This window comes from Carcharodon carcharias, chromosome 16, assembly GCF_017639515.1.
Source record: "Carcharodon carcharias isolate sCarCar2 chromosome 16, sCarCar2.pri, whole genome shotgun sequence".
Taxonomy (NCBI): Eukaryota; Metazoa; Chordata; class Chondrichthyes; order Lamniformes; family Lamnidae; genus Carcharodon; species Carcharodon carcharias.
The window spans coordinates 84663489-84679079 of record NC_054482.1 but is presented as its reverse complement, the minus strand read 5'-3'; the positions used below and the strand labels follow the sequence as shown (position 1 = coordinate 84679079).

General features: G+C 40.6%; 1 protein-coding gene across 4 annotated transcripts in view; it reads left to right on the top strand.

The window, feature by feature from the left end:
- Positions 1 to 15591, top strand: part of b4galt2 (UDP-Gal:betaGlcNAc beta 1,4- galactosyltransferase, polypeptide 2) — a 405565-nt gene that overhangs the window by 24344 nt on the left and 365630 nt on the right. The gene's annotated exons all lie outside the window — the stretch shown is intronic.

Genomic DNA, 15591 nt, shown 5'->3' with positions numbered 1-15591 from the left:
TTGACTACATCTTAATACATTCTTGACACCAGTTCCATTGAGGGGGTACAATATTAGCCTATACTTTTCATATGCTGGCTAGCCTACTGTATTCTGTTAGAATGCTGCCCAGATTATTGATAAAGGGCACCAGACAAATCCTTAACCCCTTAACTTAACTCTGTCAAAGAACCATCCGTGGCTCACCACTCAGTTTATACCTAATTGTGGAGGACACCAAAACATGCCTTGTTGAACTTCCTTACACCAACCAATTTGGATTATATTATTTTCATGATTGACCTCCCACCAGAATCCACACAAGCTACTAAGTAAATGAATAAACTCTTTTAAAGAAGAAGCGAGAAAGCAAAGTTGAGGATTAACAATTCTTTAAGAACTCTAAAGTCAGAGTTGGCAGCACTTAATTATCTGCATGCTCAGTGGTTAATAGTTAGGGAGTTAATGAAATATATTACAAAAACAGTTATATTACAGTAATATAGCATGTGCTGCTGGCTGAATATGAATTTGTATTTGAGATCAGTGCCACAGATTGACCTAAAGTGGCGAGATTAATTCCAGTTTAAAGTCCTTGGATAACTAACCATTTAACATAATAAACACCATTTGAAGTGATAGTTTATTTAATACATTAAGGTCTGTAACCTTGTACTTGGCAATATTTCCAGATGTTATATAACTCCATCCTTATGAGTTGGCATTGTTATGTTGATGCGTTATATCGAATATTATTAATAATGTACTTGGCTGGACATCTTGAACTTTTTGTAAAGAACACTTTTCCTAAACAAAAGACACTGGCCTACAGCAGTTATTATGTTGCATTTGCAAAGGACACGAGCTGCTTCAGGGATACAGAGTCTTCAGCGCTCTTAGAGACAGTGGCTAAGATAAGCCCAGATTGAAACCCAAGAGAGGTCACGTGACCCAGCTCTTGGGTGAAATATACAGGAGTTGAGTTAACAATGAGAGTTACCCCCTCTGTCTTTCTCTAAAACCTCTCTCATCAAAGCTAAGCTGCTTATGATTTGAAAACCCACCAGAAGACCTCATTGTTGCAAACAGAGAGTTGTTAAAGGAGGATTCCAAATCACCACCACTGTCTTCAAGAGAAGAGAATCAACAAGCTATGACTGCAGAGTGACTGCTCCAGTAAGAAATCTGAATATCAGCAGCCACTGTGGAAAATGACCCTTCAGCTGTAAACACGCATCTGGACAATCCATGAATAATTTTTTTCTGACTTTACTTTTTACTTGGCAAAGTTTTTAAGATCTGACATTCTAAAGTTTTATCTCTTTTTGTGCATGCTTGGCGAGGATTGTGTGTGTGTGTGTTTTTGCACTATTAGGTACTTGGACATATTTGTACATTTTAAGCATTTTGTTAATAACTTCTGCATCTTTATCTGAGTGAGTTTGAGCAATAAAGCTAACTCTTTACTTGTTAACTTAAGGAACCTGGTTGGCTTATTTCTTCCACAGAGCTACACACAGTTAAGTATATATATTGAATTGGCAATGTCACTTCCTTTTTAAATTCACACTCTGTTATAACCAACCCAAGAATGGGACAAAGAGAGGGGTCAGATCACCCCTCCTAACCTGGTTGTAATGGCATGGATGATCTGCTTGCTTTGCCTTCCGCTGGGAGAATTGTGTTAGCCTTCTGAGACATCAGAGTGCTGATCCTCTGTAGAGGTGCTACCCATTTCTCCTTCAGTCACTTGCCCTTGAGTAAATTCACGTCCTGAGCTAGTAGCTGAATTTGGAATAGCAAGTTTAAATCTCACCTCCTTTGACATCTTGTATCAGGCAGGTATAGCCATACAATCATAACTTCTACAAGCACTCTCCCTGTTGGAGATGCATTTTTTGATTTTGCAGAGATACGCTTCTACATATATTAGCCAAAGAACTGGCACGCCTTCACTGCAATGATCACTACAAGAAGTGGAGCTAAACTAAGGGCAGGAGAGTGAAAGCTGAAGACTTTTACTGTCAAAAGGACCATCATATATATATATCATTAATATCCAAAGGAGCCGGCGCAATTCTATTGACCAATTTGAGTAACAGCAGAAAGGCTGAACTCTTCTCAAGCATCATGTCAGTTTCCACATACAGCCCTTTTGGTACACCTGATAACCTCCAAATCAGTGTAGCACTGACACCAAGACATGCTGGAATATTCATTTACTCCCTAATTTCTTAGCTGTTTATGAATCTTTGTTAACAAAGGCTCAGGTAAGGCAGGACATCTTTATGTGCTCCTTAACAAACGACCAGTAAGGCTGCAGCTTTTATGGCTTAATTACTCTCCATGGTAAGGAATGTTTGATTACATAACTCTTCATGGTTTTAATTATGAAATACTCCTTCCTATTCTAGCAAACAGTCTGTTTACTGACTTCACACTGAGGATGTATCTAAGATTAAAGCAAAAAACTGCGGATGCTGGAAATCCAAAACAAAAACAAAAATAAAAATACCTGGAAAAACTCAGCAGGTCTGATAGCATCTGTATGACTCTTCAACAGAACTAAGGAAAAATAGAAGAGAGGTGAAATATAAGCTGGTTTAAGGGGGGGTGGGACAGGTAGAGCTGGATAGAGGGCCAGTGATAGGTGGAGATTGCCAAGAGGTGTCATAGACAAAAGGACAAAGAGGTATTGATGGTTGGTGATATTAGCTAAGAAATGTGCTAATAGGTGACATTAAGGGTAGAAACTTGGGTCATTGCACATACAATTCCCACAATTTTCTGTTTCAATTCCCAATGTAAAGCTCAAATTTAAAACAATTGTCCATCCATTTCCAGGTATCTGTTTGGTCCCACATGGCCAGTATCTTCCTTATGCTTGGTTCATGCTGATTATATTAGGGGGTGAATGGCCTATTCTTGTTCTTACCTTTCCAAATGTGCAGCTGGCTGTAGCTATTTTTTTCAACTGAATTTATTCTATCTGATGCACAAAATACAGGAACTCTTCAAGTTGGTGATGTGATTTCCAAGCTCCTTGATCATCTTCATTTGTTCATCAAAGTAGTGAGTCTCCAGGAAGTCACAAATGTGAGGGTGTATTCCAAGTGGAATGTTTGTGCAGATCCAGCAGACTCTGTTCACATTGTTCTCAATCTACGGAGCTCTCTGCATTACCTCCAGACCATTTATTTATGAAGTGCTGTTGCAATAAAGATTCTACTTTGACAGCAAATGTTTTGTCAATCTCCTCTTTGACACATGTGGGGGCGTGTGGAGGACTGGAGCGTGTTTTCTAAGCCCATTTAAATGTGTTAAATCAATCTTTGAGATATGTTAGCATCATCCACGTGGGACATGTTCAGTTTTGGTACCACTGAAACATTTTTTAAACCTAAATCTATTTGTTGTATTTGATTATTTTATTTAGCAAATGCAAATTCTAGAAGCCAAGCGATGACCTCATTTACTGAGTTTAAGGTGATTAGCCTACCACTTAGTCTGCAGAGGGGACACTCCTCGGTAATGTGCAGCATTGTTTGTGTCTTTTCACAAGTGCATAAAGGGATTGTACTGAGACCCCCGTGGGACATGTTGGCTCCACAGGGGCCCTGTGAACCTATTTAGCAAGGACCACTGTCACCTTGGCAGTTCAAAGCCTGCCATTCGACAGATGGGGTTTGTCACAAGGAACTTATTAGTGACTTCCCACCTTTCCTATTTCATGATCCAAAGAATGTCTGCTGGTAGATCTTGCTCTGGAAGGATGCTCCACCTGCCGAGATGGAAGGCGGACGGTAGTTAGGTTGAACAAGCCATCATAAATTAGTAAGTGCGATGCAGCATGGATGGTTTCAACCTGCTTGTGGGTTTTCGTCAGTCGGCGTATGTGTGGTAGAGTGATGTTTGCAAGGACCTGAAGCCGGGTTGGGGGAGAATCAGTGTTGATGGAGAGTTCCAGTTAGGATGCACATTATTGAATTCAACTGGGTGTCAACAAGTTTTGCACAGTACCGTGCTGTGGAGTATGATAGGGCAAATGCTGAGGTCCGGAGAGTTGCAGCACCCCATGTAGGTCCAGCAAGTTTGGTTAGCCAGTTGTTTCTGGTTTTGAGCTTTGCTGCTGTTTTCTTCAAATGTTCCCAGAAAGAGTCCTATCTGGAGTGACTCCCAAGAATGTTGGGTTGGGATCATGCTTTAGTCTCGGGCCATCCATATGGATATGCAGTTCTTTTTTTGGTACTGGTATTGTGGAGGTGGAATACACTAGATATGGCTTTAGAGGGATTCAACATGAAACACTATGTGCTGCAGTAGTCCATCAACTTCATAATGCCTTTGTTGAGGACCTGGTCCAGAGTATAGAAAGATGGAGCTTGGGTGGCACAACAGGTGTCCTCAGCATTGATGAACATGGTTGTTGGCAGGTCACTTGTATACATGTTGAACGGGATTGGGACTAGCACTGAGTCCTTTGGTAGTCCATTGGCCGATCTCCTCCATACACTTCTTCCTTGCCCAAGATGAATTGTCTGTTGTGAAGGAGTGTTTCAACAACTGTCCTGACCCAGTTGGAGGCATTCTGGGCAGCTTTAGGAGCAGGCCAGTGTGCCGCACCGTATCGTAGGCAATGGCAAGGTCCAGTAGCACTATTCTGGTCTTCAGGTACTTTTGGAAGCCATTTTCAATGTAGGTGGTGAGTGTTAGAACTTGATCACATGTGCTGTGCCCCTTATGGAAACCAACTTGGTCGACATTAAGGATGGTCTCTACTTCCAGATATATGCGTTGCAGGATAAGAGAAAATTGATAGCTGGCTATCAATGTGAGATCTTTTCCTGGTTTTGGAATGGCAACAATTTTTGCCAGACGCCACACCTTCGGGAGTGAGTTTGAGTTGATGATTCTTGTACAGAACTGAGTCAGCCAGCACACACATGGGGGCCAAGTTGTTTCAGGAATCCTGGCGCCATGTTGTCATATCCCACTGTTTTGCTACATTTCAGGTCCTTTAATTCTTTCCTCAGTTCTGTGACCTTGAAGGGATCAGGACCGCCGTGTTCTGCATGTTGCTTGCATTGTTTTTTTCAGTTCGTTATAACCTTGTGTTTGATTAAACGTTAAGATTTGTGAATGCTTTGGAGAAGTGATTTATAATTAAAGATGCTAATTTAATTACAAATATTTTGCAGGTCTATGCAAGTATTACAGTGTTACCAAGATGTGAAGAATATTACAATTATGCTAGTTTTATCCTCTGTAACTATGCTGACATTTTAAAATGTTTCTTTTACTTTAACTGTTAGCTTCCCAACTACCCTCTATTCTTACCATTTTTTTCTTTCCTCCTATGTCTACCTTTCCCCCACTTCCTTTTACTCCCTTTTCTGTATTAGTTTCTTAGGGGAGAATTTTCTTCCCGTCTGGGGTGTTGGGTGGGACCGGGTGTGGGCGGGGCTTTTTAATGTGAGCAAGCCAATTAAAGCACGCCCACCCGGAAGTGCTGAACACTGCCTGTGCGGGCGGGGGGGGTGGAGGAGGCTGAGTTGGAGCTTGCGCTCTTTTGTGCATGTGCGCGAAAGAGCTCAGGAAGCTCAGGGAGATCAGTTTGATGTATAAAAATTTTAATAAAGTAGGAAAAATATTTTAAGACGTCCCCTCATGTGACAGTGTCACATGAGCTAGGACATGTCTATGAATCTTATTGGAAGTTTTCATTAAAGTTTAAAAACCTTCAAGAAACTCATCCCGCCCGTAGATGAGGTTTCATGATAAATGCGAAGGCTGCCTGGGCTCTTCGCCTGCCCGCCAACCTTAAGGTTGGATGGGCAGCTCAGTTAATTATTTTAATTGCTGTTTAAATGGCCTTAACAGGCCTTTGACAGTTCGGCAGGTGCGCAGCCGGCTCTGGTGCGCGCCCGCCGAACTGCAGATCTGAATGACGTGTGGTGATGTCGGGACGCATGCCCGACATCACCGCATGTTATGTTACGTATCGGTGAGCGGGGCCCACCTCCGCTCGCAGACCCAAAGATTCTGGCCCTAGTCTCTTTCTTAATCTGCGAAGCTATTTTTAAATTGGATTTGCCCTAACAATCTGAAATCATATCAAATAAAACATTAGTCTATTTGAGCCATTTTGTCTGCTCCATGTCTGCCACTGTCTCTGTATTTCTCACTCACTTTCTCTTTCTTTCTGTTGGTCAGTCCCCCTTTCACACTCCCTCCCTCTGTCTCTGTCTCTTTTTGCTCTTGTCACAGAAAATTATGTGTGACAACTAAAAAGATTCTTGTATTTTGTGCATTTTCAGTTATTCTTTCACTAATGACTTTAACAGAATCAAATCTTCTGACCATGGAAAAAGCTACATAAACTGTGGATGTGTAAAACATTGGGTTTAAAATAGCATCAGAAAGCAAATGCACCTCACGTGGACGACACCCACATATCTCAAAATTTAACTGGCTTAAAAAAATGCAGTTTTAAAGTTACTGTTATCAACCACTTCACTTTTTCACCTCTCACTTTTTTACCTCTGTCATTTTAACACATTGCTCTGAAGTAATTCTACAGCTTTTGCACCAGCTGGCCAGGCAGTGCCTGCCTTATAAAATTCTTAGCTGCATGAGAGAATAGAAAAGGCCATGATCCCCTACAGTTTGTACTGTGCTGCCTCTCCCTAAAGACAAAAGAAATTGCATCTATGCAGCACTCTCTTGTGTCTTTCGAATGTCCCAAAGCACCGCGCTTATCTGTTGCAGTTCTGTGAGGTAAAGTGGCAACCATTTTGTGCATAGCAAACCACAATGAGGAGTTTTAAAAATTGCAGTTAGCAACGACTCCCTTGAAACATCTTGGCAAATGTGGGCTTCATTTCCATTGCTCGCCTCCATCCAGGTCGAAGATGGTGCCAGAAACTAAATATGTTCTATGTACTTCCCCACCCACCCACCAAGCCACCAAATAAACCCAACAACAGACACACCCCTTAAACCGACCAACCAAAACAATCTAGATAGACCAAACTGCATATTATTATTGTGGATTAGGTGATCCTTCATCACAGAGCATAAACAGGCATTGTATATTTGTTGCTTATGGTACTTTTTCAATTACTAATGGACTGCTTCAGTCAACGTATCTGTTTTGACTTGGAAACTTTTTGTTGATTTCCATGTAGCTCCATTTCTATCTTCCCCTTCCCATTCTTCTGATCTTTCCACCTTTTGGTCTGTTACTGCACTGTTCAAATGCATCTCGACCCAAACGTATGAGTGCAGCACTACTTTTTGCCTCTGGTTGCTTTTCTTTGATCATTAACCTAAGGCTTTAATTGTCATCCACATAATGCTCCATTTAATATTCCACTTGGTCTATCTTCTATTTGTAATAATTTAACTCACCAAAAATCCATTCACAGGCAAGTTATTCTAATAGATGTTTCTTTCTGCTAATATGTGAAATAGTCAATTCTTGACCCCTTTATCTGTTTTCTTGCCTCCTCCCACATCTTTATTCTTGTCAATTCTGTAAGGGAACCTTGACAGCTTTCCTTCCTTCAGTTCTGACAAAGGAACTCTATTTGTAATATCATTCTGTCTTTCCTCTATTCAGATGCTGACAAACCTTGTGTGCATTTACAGCATCTCATCGTTGTCATGTTTGCCTATATTTGTCTACAAATTTTAGACCACAGATGGCTGGTTGTAAAACAAGTCTGGGTAATTGTTTGAAGAATGCTAACCATCCACTTAGTCAGATAAACTCAGAGGGTAGCATTCTCACCTCCTGAGCCAAAACATTTTTGATTCAAGTCCCACTCCAGAGATTCAAACACATAACCTAGGCTGACATTTCAGTCTTGAGGGTGTGCAGCATGGTCAGAGATGCTGCCTTTAGGATGAGATGTTCAGTTGAGGCCCCATCTGCATGACATGATGCTATTCAAAGAGAAGCAGGGTAGTTTTACCCCCAGTGTCTTAGCCAATATTTATCTCTAACCCAACCATGTGGTTTGTGTTTGGTTGTGTGTAGGGGATAGGAGGTCCAAAACCAAGTGAATTAATTTTGTGCAACCTGAAATATTGAAATTATGAACTTGCTCCCTAACTCCTGAATGCTCAATGAAGTATGGTACGATATTTTTAACTGGGGCTTGCAATTTTTCCTTCACTCATCTGTAGTTTAACAACTGGGTATCGAGACTTGAAATCAGCTCAGCAGCTTCCTCTTCTACTCCAGCTGTCACATTATGCTCTCATATTTCAAAGAAAATTTCATTATCAGAGATAATGATGGAGCTGGAAAGGTCACCATAACCATAAATTACTTTCAAACTAAATTACTTTGAAGAGATACATTGCATTTTCGTATTGCTGGATTTCACAGTGGGGTCCTTCTACTCAAATCCAGTCCAGACAGATAAAAGCCATCTCTCTTTCTGGGTGTCCGTTTTAAAATGCATTGCCCTGTCTCAATACAGTGCATTGCTATCATGAATCCACAGCACAAAACTACTCATAAGTCAGTACTAATTGGCATTAACGTAGGACCCTAAGAAATTGAAAATGGGAAAAATCAAAGTGGTGCAACTGAAGTTTGTTGAGTCAATCTGATTGGGTTCATGCTTGCCTCAATTCTCAATACAATAGACTATCATTGCTTTTCCGACTACAGTTACACTATTTTAAAGCTTTGACTTGATGTGTCACAACTTCAGATTATAAACTGTATTTCAAAAAAAATTCCTTTGCTTCTTCCAGATTGGTATTATTACTGAGGGGGTCGGTTAGCAGAATGGCGCCAACAGTGCGGGTTCAATTCCTGTACTGGCTGAGGTCATTCATGATGGCCTTGCCTTCTCAACCTTGCCCCCTCACCTGAAGTGTGGTGACCCTCAGGTAAAATTCACCACCAGTCCTCTGCCTCTAATGAAAGAGCAGCTTATGGTCCCCTGGGACTAAAGTGACTTTCCCTCCCCCTATTACTTAAAGCTCCTGGAAAAGTAACATTGTTCTCATTTGTGTTAATTTTGTATCATGTAACAGCAGCATATTTATATTTTTAGATATTTGTTTAAAAATGATTTGATGGAGTAACATCTGATATGTTTCTTATGTTCCTTCTTAATATACACTTGTGTTGAAATTTTGGTTGGAATTGCAGAGCTTCCACCTGTAGCCTTGAGTCTATCATGGCCCTGCCCCAAATCGTGGGAAGGGAACAGCAGTAACAGTATTGCAGTGCTGCCCACACTGCTTACCAATTGAATGACACCATATCGCCCTGTAGGGATGTGTGTCAAAGTTCAGCAAATGAATAATTTTGTTTTGTGTCTGATCAGGCAAGAATGCCAGCTAGGAGATCAGGAGGACTCCCTGTTCTTCAAATGGTGCAGTGGGATCCTTTATGTCCACCTGAACAGGCACACGGCGTTCCCTGTTTAAGATGGCACATCCAACAATGCAAATATTCCCTGACTGCTGTGTTGGCATTTTCACCCCATTTAGATACTGATGTTTATTGTGGTGTTGGAACCCACAACCTTCTGACTGAAAGGTGAAGGGCTTTTTTAAAATTCTTTTTTGGATGTTGTTGGCAAGGTCAGCATTTGTTGCCCACCCCTAATTACTCTTGAGAAGTTGGTGGTGAGCTGCAGCCTTAAACTGCTGCAGTCAATGTGGTATAGGTATGTTCACAATGTTGCTGGGAAGGGAGCTCTAGGATTTTGACTCAGTCAGTGAAGGAACAGTGATATGGTTCTAATTTGGGATGGTGCGCGGCTTGGAGGGGATCTTGCAGTTGGTGGTTTTCTCATGTATCTACTGTCCATGTGCTTCCAGTAGGTAGAGGTTGGGGGTTGAAAGATGCTGCCTAAGGAGCCTTTGTGAGTTGTTGCAGTGTTTCTTGTGTATAGTACACACTGCTGCCACTGAGCTTCGGTGGTGGAGGGAGTGACTGTTTAAGTTGGTGGATGGGGTGCCGATCAAGTGTGCTGCTTTGCCTGGATGGTGTTGAGCTTCTTGAGTGTTGTTGGAGCTGCACTCATACAGGAGAAAGGAATTTCTGGCTAATAGTGTGTCATTGGGGGCTTCTATGAATTTGGGGTAATATAAGGGGAACTATTAACCTTAATATTATGTTATGTTTGACCTAGAAGTGTATAATGTTGCTTCTTGGTGTAAAATATTGACAGAGTTATCCTTCAATTTTTGAGCAATCACTCCACAAAAACAATTTTTCGAGTTTGAAATTATCCTCCCATGAATACAGGAGATAACACATTCCTTTCCAAAAATATATAAAAGCATTTACACCATGTAAATGCAGGTACTACTCATCATGTAAGTAAGTGATTGATGATTCAATTTCATTTGTGTCTTGCAAATCTTAGTTACATAAATAATATATCAATGTGACAAATAATCTCTGGACTGTGCTTACAGAATACAGGGAAAAATCTAATGGGTTTTGAGTTGAAAAGTAGTGAAATATTCTTTGCACTGGTTGGCAAATTGGTAACAAGGGACATAGACTCAGAAATATCACTGGAAGAACCAGATGTTAGAGGATTTAGAAGAGTATAGATGTTTTAACATAGTGACTACTCTGTCTTCATTTTAACATCATTTTGGTTAAGTATTTAAAAGGTGAGAATGTAACAGAATACAGAAGAAGGGCACGATAATTGAGAGTCAACAGCTGCAGTTGAAGGGTTAACATTGGCACAGTAACTAAGGCCAAGTTGCCACTACCTGTACTGCAGGTTTTACAAACTTATTTCAACATTGCAATGTTTTATGATATGAAACCTTTTCAATTCAAAAGCAAATATTGGACTTCATCCAAGTCCATACTGAGTCACAGTTGGTGTCAGCTTCATTCATGTGTGGTGACCAGGATAGTACATAAGCCCAATATAAGTGGCACTCACTTCAGTGAATTGGATATGAATTTGGCAGAGGGATGGTACAGCATCAACTGTTGAGTATAATGGCGGGAATGTGGTAGATGTGATTTGACTGCTAAACCTAATTGTGTTCCATCCTTTTCTCATAAGATGCTACAGATTAAATGCTCTTAGATGAATTGTGTAATTTTCCAGTTGTCTGTTTTCACAAAGGACATGTATGAAAATGATACCACCAACCCCTAGGAAGTGTAAAACAAGCCTTACAGGGAAAAGGTGCTGCTTCCGTACCCATTTACAGCTCTAATGTATACAGTATGTCTGTATTAACGGCCACAAAACATCAATAAGCATTTATATTTGCTTAAATGATTATTCAACCTGTCAATAGCTATACCCATGGGAATTAAACCTTTCGCTGACTTTGATCTAATTTAGTTCACCCTCATCCACTTTATTTGTTTAACGTGAATGTTTTTAAGTAAGTACTTGAGCTTTCTAAGCGTTATTCCTTGAATGCCCAAGAATGATAATATGGTGCACATCACAACTGACATACTAAAACAACAAAGAAATACTATTGAGCATAGATACAGGGCAGTAGGTTGTATTGATTTATACATTGTAATACTGTGTTAGTCATAAGTTGTTAGATGTTAAGCTGTCAAGGCCAATAGTTAATCTTTGATTTACGATAATGATTTTTCACATTCTTTCACCATCATATTCAGGGGCTTCTATAGAGTGGTGTCTCGTTTATGTAGAACTTTGTTCTGAGCCTTCCTCCAGTGACTTCAGCCTTGAGCTACTTAAATCTATCTCCATGCTTTCGTCAAATTCATAATGGAACTTGAAAGCATTGACAGTCGATGAGTTCCACTATTAGGATCCTTAAAAAAATTGTTTGCAGGTTTTCTACCTTTTCCTTAGCTTGGGGTTTACCTGCACCACCCATCTCCCTGTCAGCTGGTGCTATATTTCCTTCTCCATTATGTGAATTAAAAACAATAAATCTTGAATGGCATCATTAGGATTGCAGAAAACAAAAACATGTTCACAACTGAGCACTACCAAGAATCCAGACTCGAATTTACATCTTAAGCTGACATTTTTAACCAAACTATGAAAAAGCTAATTAACTCTAAATAAAATTTAATGATCTTAAAACAACCTATATGGTCTTCTAAATTCACTGAAAATGTTTTCTCCCCAAGGTCCATTGCTCACTTTCCATTCTCACAGCTTACTGACGTTTTTGCTTCTTCCTCAGCCTACTTTGTTCCTGCTGACTGCCTTCCACTCCTTCCATGCTTAACTGGAGTCAGTTCTCCCTTCCAACACATGTCAGACCTGCCTGATGTACTGCCGCTGGCCTTCCCTGTCAACCGCTTCTGACATTGTTCTGCCCCACCTAGATTTCTCTGCCTGCTGCTTTTTTATTACCATCTGATGTCTTTAATTATGATTTATGCACCAATAACTCATAGCCCATTTGACCTCTAGGCTGACCCATGAACCTGCCAATCCAAACACCTTCATAATCTTATTTTGGGACAAAAGATTTTATTTCCTGTAGAGTTGCCATTTGCTAATTCTATGCTTTCCACTTACTCAATTGATACAAAGTATTTTGTGTTGCAAGATGAAATCCTCCTCTTGTCTTGAAATGTGGAATGTCTGATTCACCATAAGCAGTTCCTTAGAAATCCACAAATATCTATGTTTTAATTTATAGATGTAACACTCCAAATAACACACTTTGCTACCGGTGCAAAAAATCTCAGTGCTTCTGATCTGCGCTTTGAATTTCATATTGAACCTAACATATTCCAGTCTGCAAAGTTTCCTGACCAAACAGTAGTTAAAAGGCAAATGAAATATTGGGCTTTATATCTAGAGGAATAAAATTCACGTGGGTCAAAGTCTTGCTTCAGCTATACAAAGCCCTGTTTGGACCATAACTGGAGTACTGTGAGCAGTGTTGGACACCACACAGTAGGCAGGATATATTGGCCTTGGAGGGAGTGCAGTGTAGATTTACTAGAATGATATTGGGTTCCAAGGGTTAAGGTATGAGAAGAGATTACAAAGACTAGGGTTGTATTCCAGGGAATTTGGAAGGTTAAGGAGTGATTTTTATCGATGTTTTCAAGCTACTGATGAGAACAGATAAGGTAGATTGGGAGAAATTATTTCCACTGGTTGGTGAATCTAGGACTAGGGGACATAGTCTCAAAATTAGAGCCAAAACATTCCAACCAGAAATTAGGAAACAGTTGCACATGCAAGGGTGGTAGAAGTTTAGAACTCTCTTCTGCAAATGGCAATTGATGCTAGATCGGTTGTTAATTTTAAAATTGTTTGAAAGGTTTCTGTAATCAAAAGTATTGAGGGAAATGGGGCAAAGGTGGGTACATGGAGTTAGATCACAAATCAGCTGTGATCTCATTGAATGGTGTAACAGGCTTGAGGGGCTAAATTACCTATCCCTGCTCCCATGTTTCCAATTAAATTCGGCAAATTCCAAGCCTTTATCAACTGAGCAGTGCTCCCAAATCCAAGAACGTTCCAGTTAGACGCTGGGTTATTCATTCCACCCTGTGCTGCCAGACTGATGCATCTCCCCAGCACTCCCAGACATTGAAACATCCTCTACTGTAGCCATATTGCTGAGCCCTAGCACCCTCCACTCCCCTTCTATCTGTGTTTCTTACATGACATGAGCCCAATATCTTCTGTGATCATGTGCTGCCAGACACCAGTACCTCCTTCCACAATTCTTCTTTCCCAGCTGCAAACCACCCCTGCACCCATGCCCCTACCCTGTACTGAAAGCCCTCCCTTTTCCTGCCAGATTGTAATCTCTCAGGAAATCACTTTCTCTCCCCCATCCTTAATGTTACCTGGCTGGAGTTCCCTTTGGAAGGGAACTTCCAAACCACCCCTTAATGTTACCAAAGCTTTACTTCTGAAAAACCTCACCCATTTATCTTCAAGTGATGTATGCTACCTTCAACTTCTGTATGTTACCCATCATCTTCCTTTCTATCCTGGGATTTTAAAAGAGATATGAAGAGCTGAAATGCTTGCAGATAAAGGGACATTTAATAGAGATGTCTCATTTGTAGTTTTCATGCAAGTAAGACAATTGTAGGATTTAATCTCCATAGCACTGGTTAAAAATACAGGGATATTTTATGACAAAAATGGAATTTGATTTATTGAATCATTGAAAATTAGTAGCCTTGATGCCACAGAGAGAACTAGATGGCATAAAATTGCTATTGTAAGGCCCTGTCATAAAGCTTCTTGTTTTGGATATCAGCAGCACACAATAACTTAGATGAAATTTCAACAAAGGTGATGCACCTTTATTAAACCACTAAGCAATAGTACATACTCATGATAACACTGGTTGCTTAGCTTCCCTGCAAGCCGGAATCCGGCTGGTGGTCAACCTAATGACAAATCCTCTATCCACATCTTCTGAGCAATTGATCAAATTGCACTAACCACTGCAGCAGAGATGGTTCTGTGGACTCTTTATACCTTTTTTGGCAATGGCCCTGTGCCATATAAGGTAAAGTCTGCTTTTAGTCCATTTAATTGGTTTTTAATTACATCACTGTACATGTTCATGCCTTCTCCAGATGTGCCCTGGCAAGGCCCCTTTTGAAGGTCACACTTGAGGTACCATCACCAGCTTGACTCTGTTTTGTTATCTCCAACACCATTATCAATCTCCACAGCTGGGAGAAGGCAGCACATTTATTGCCTCTTAATGAAGCTCAGTCTGTTTATCTTCCTTAGTATAAGCCCTCCTGCAGTTTCATTCATCTTACAGAACTGGCTGACTCTAGCAAGGCTTTCGCTTGACTAAATTAACCATCATACTTTATTTTTTGAGCCCACAGTGCAGTTCTTCATATATCTTCAGTCTGAGTCCCTCTGATACCTTGATGTTCCATGTTACCACCATGAGAAGACTTCAAACACCGAGTTACACTACTACATTACTTAATATAAAAGAAATAAAGAAACAGTTACATATTTGAAAACTGCACATTAAAAGGGTAAATAATATTGGCTTACACTATCGATTTAAAAAAAAACAATGCATCCCTTGACTAAAGGAGTGTGATTCTTGATCTAGGTTTCTGTTGAACAGATATCCAGCACACACCATGATCCACATTTTCCCCTTTGGGCCGGGAAGCAGGAATTGGGCCAATTCCTGACATTACATTCCTGACTTCTGAAAGTCAGCCCATTAACAGAGGATTTTGTCTTCCAGAGTTGGTGAGCTGGAGTCGTGGCTGCCACCTCACAATGCAGGCTCGAGGTGGGAACGGAGGCAGATGGATTGGAGGCTAACAGTTTAGAAGGCCTGCCTTCATTCACTATGGCATCAACCCAGTTTTCTACATGGTTCTTAGGCCCCCCTAGCCCTCACGCCTCATCCCCATACCCCCGCCATGCATTTTCCATACCCACTCACCCAGTATCAACTATTTGCAGAACTCATGAACCATATAATAACACTGGGAAGTCTTTGAAATGTTCAGGAAATAAAAAAAAAAATGAACCAATCAAACTCCAGTTGAAAAAAGCCCCTCTTAGAAGCTCATGAAATTGTCAATCAAATACACAGCTATTGAAACTCCCCTTGAAAAAGCACTCCCTCATCTCAAGTGCT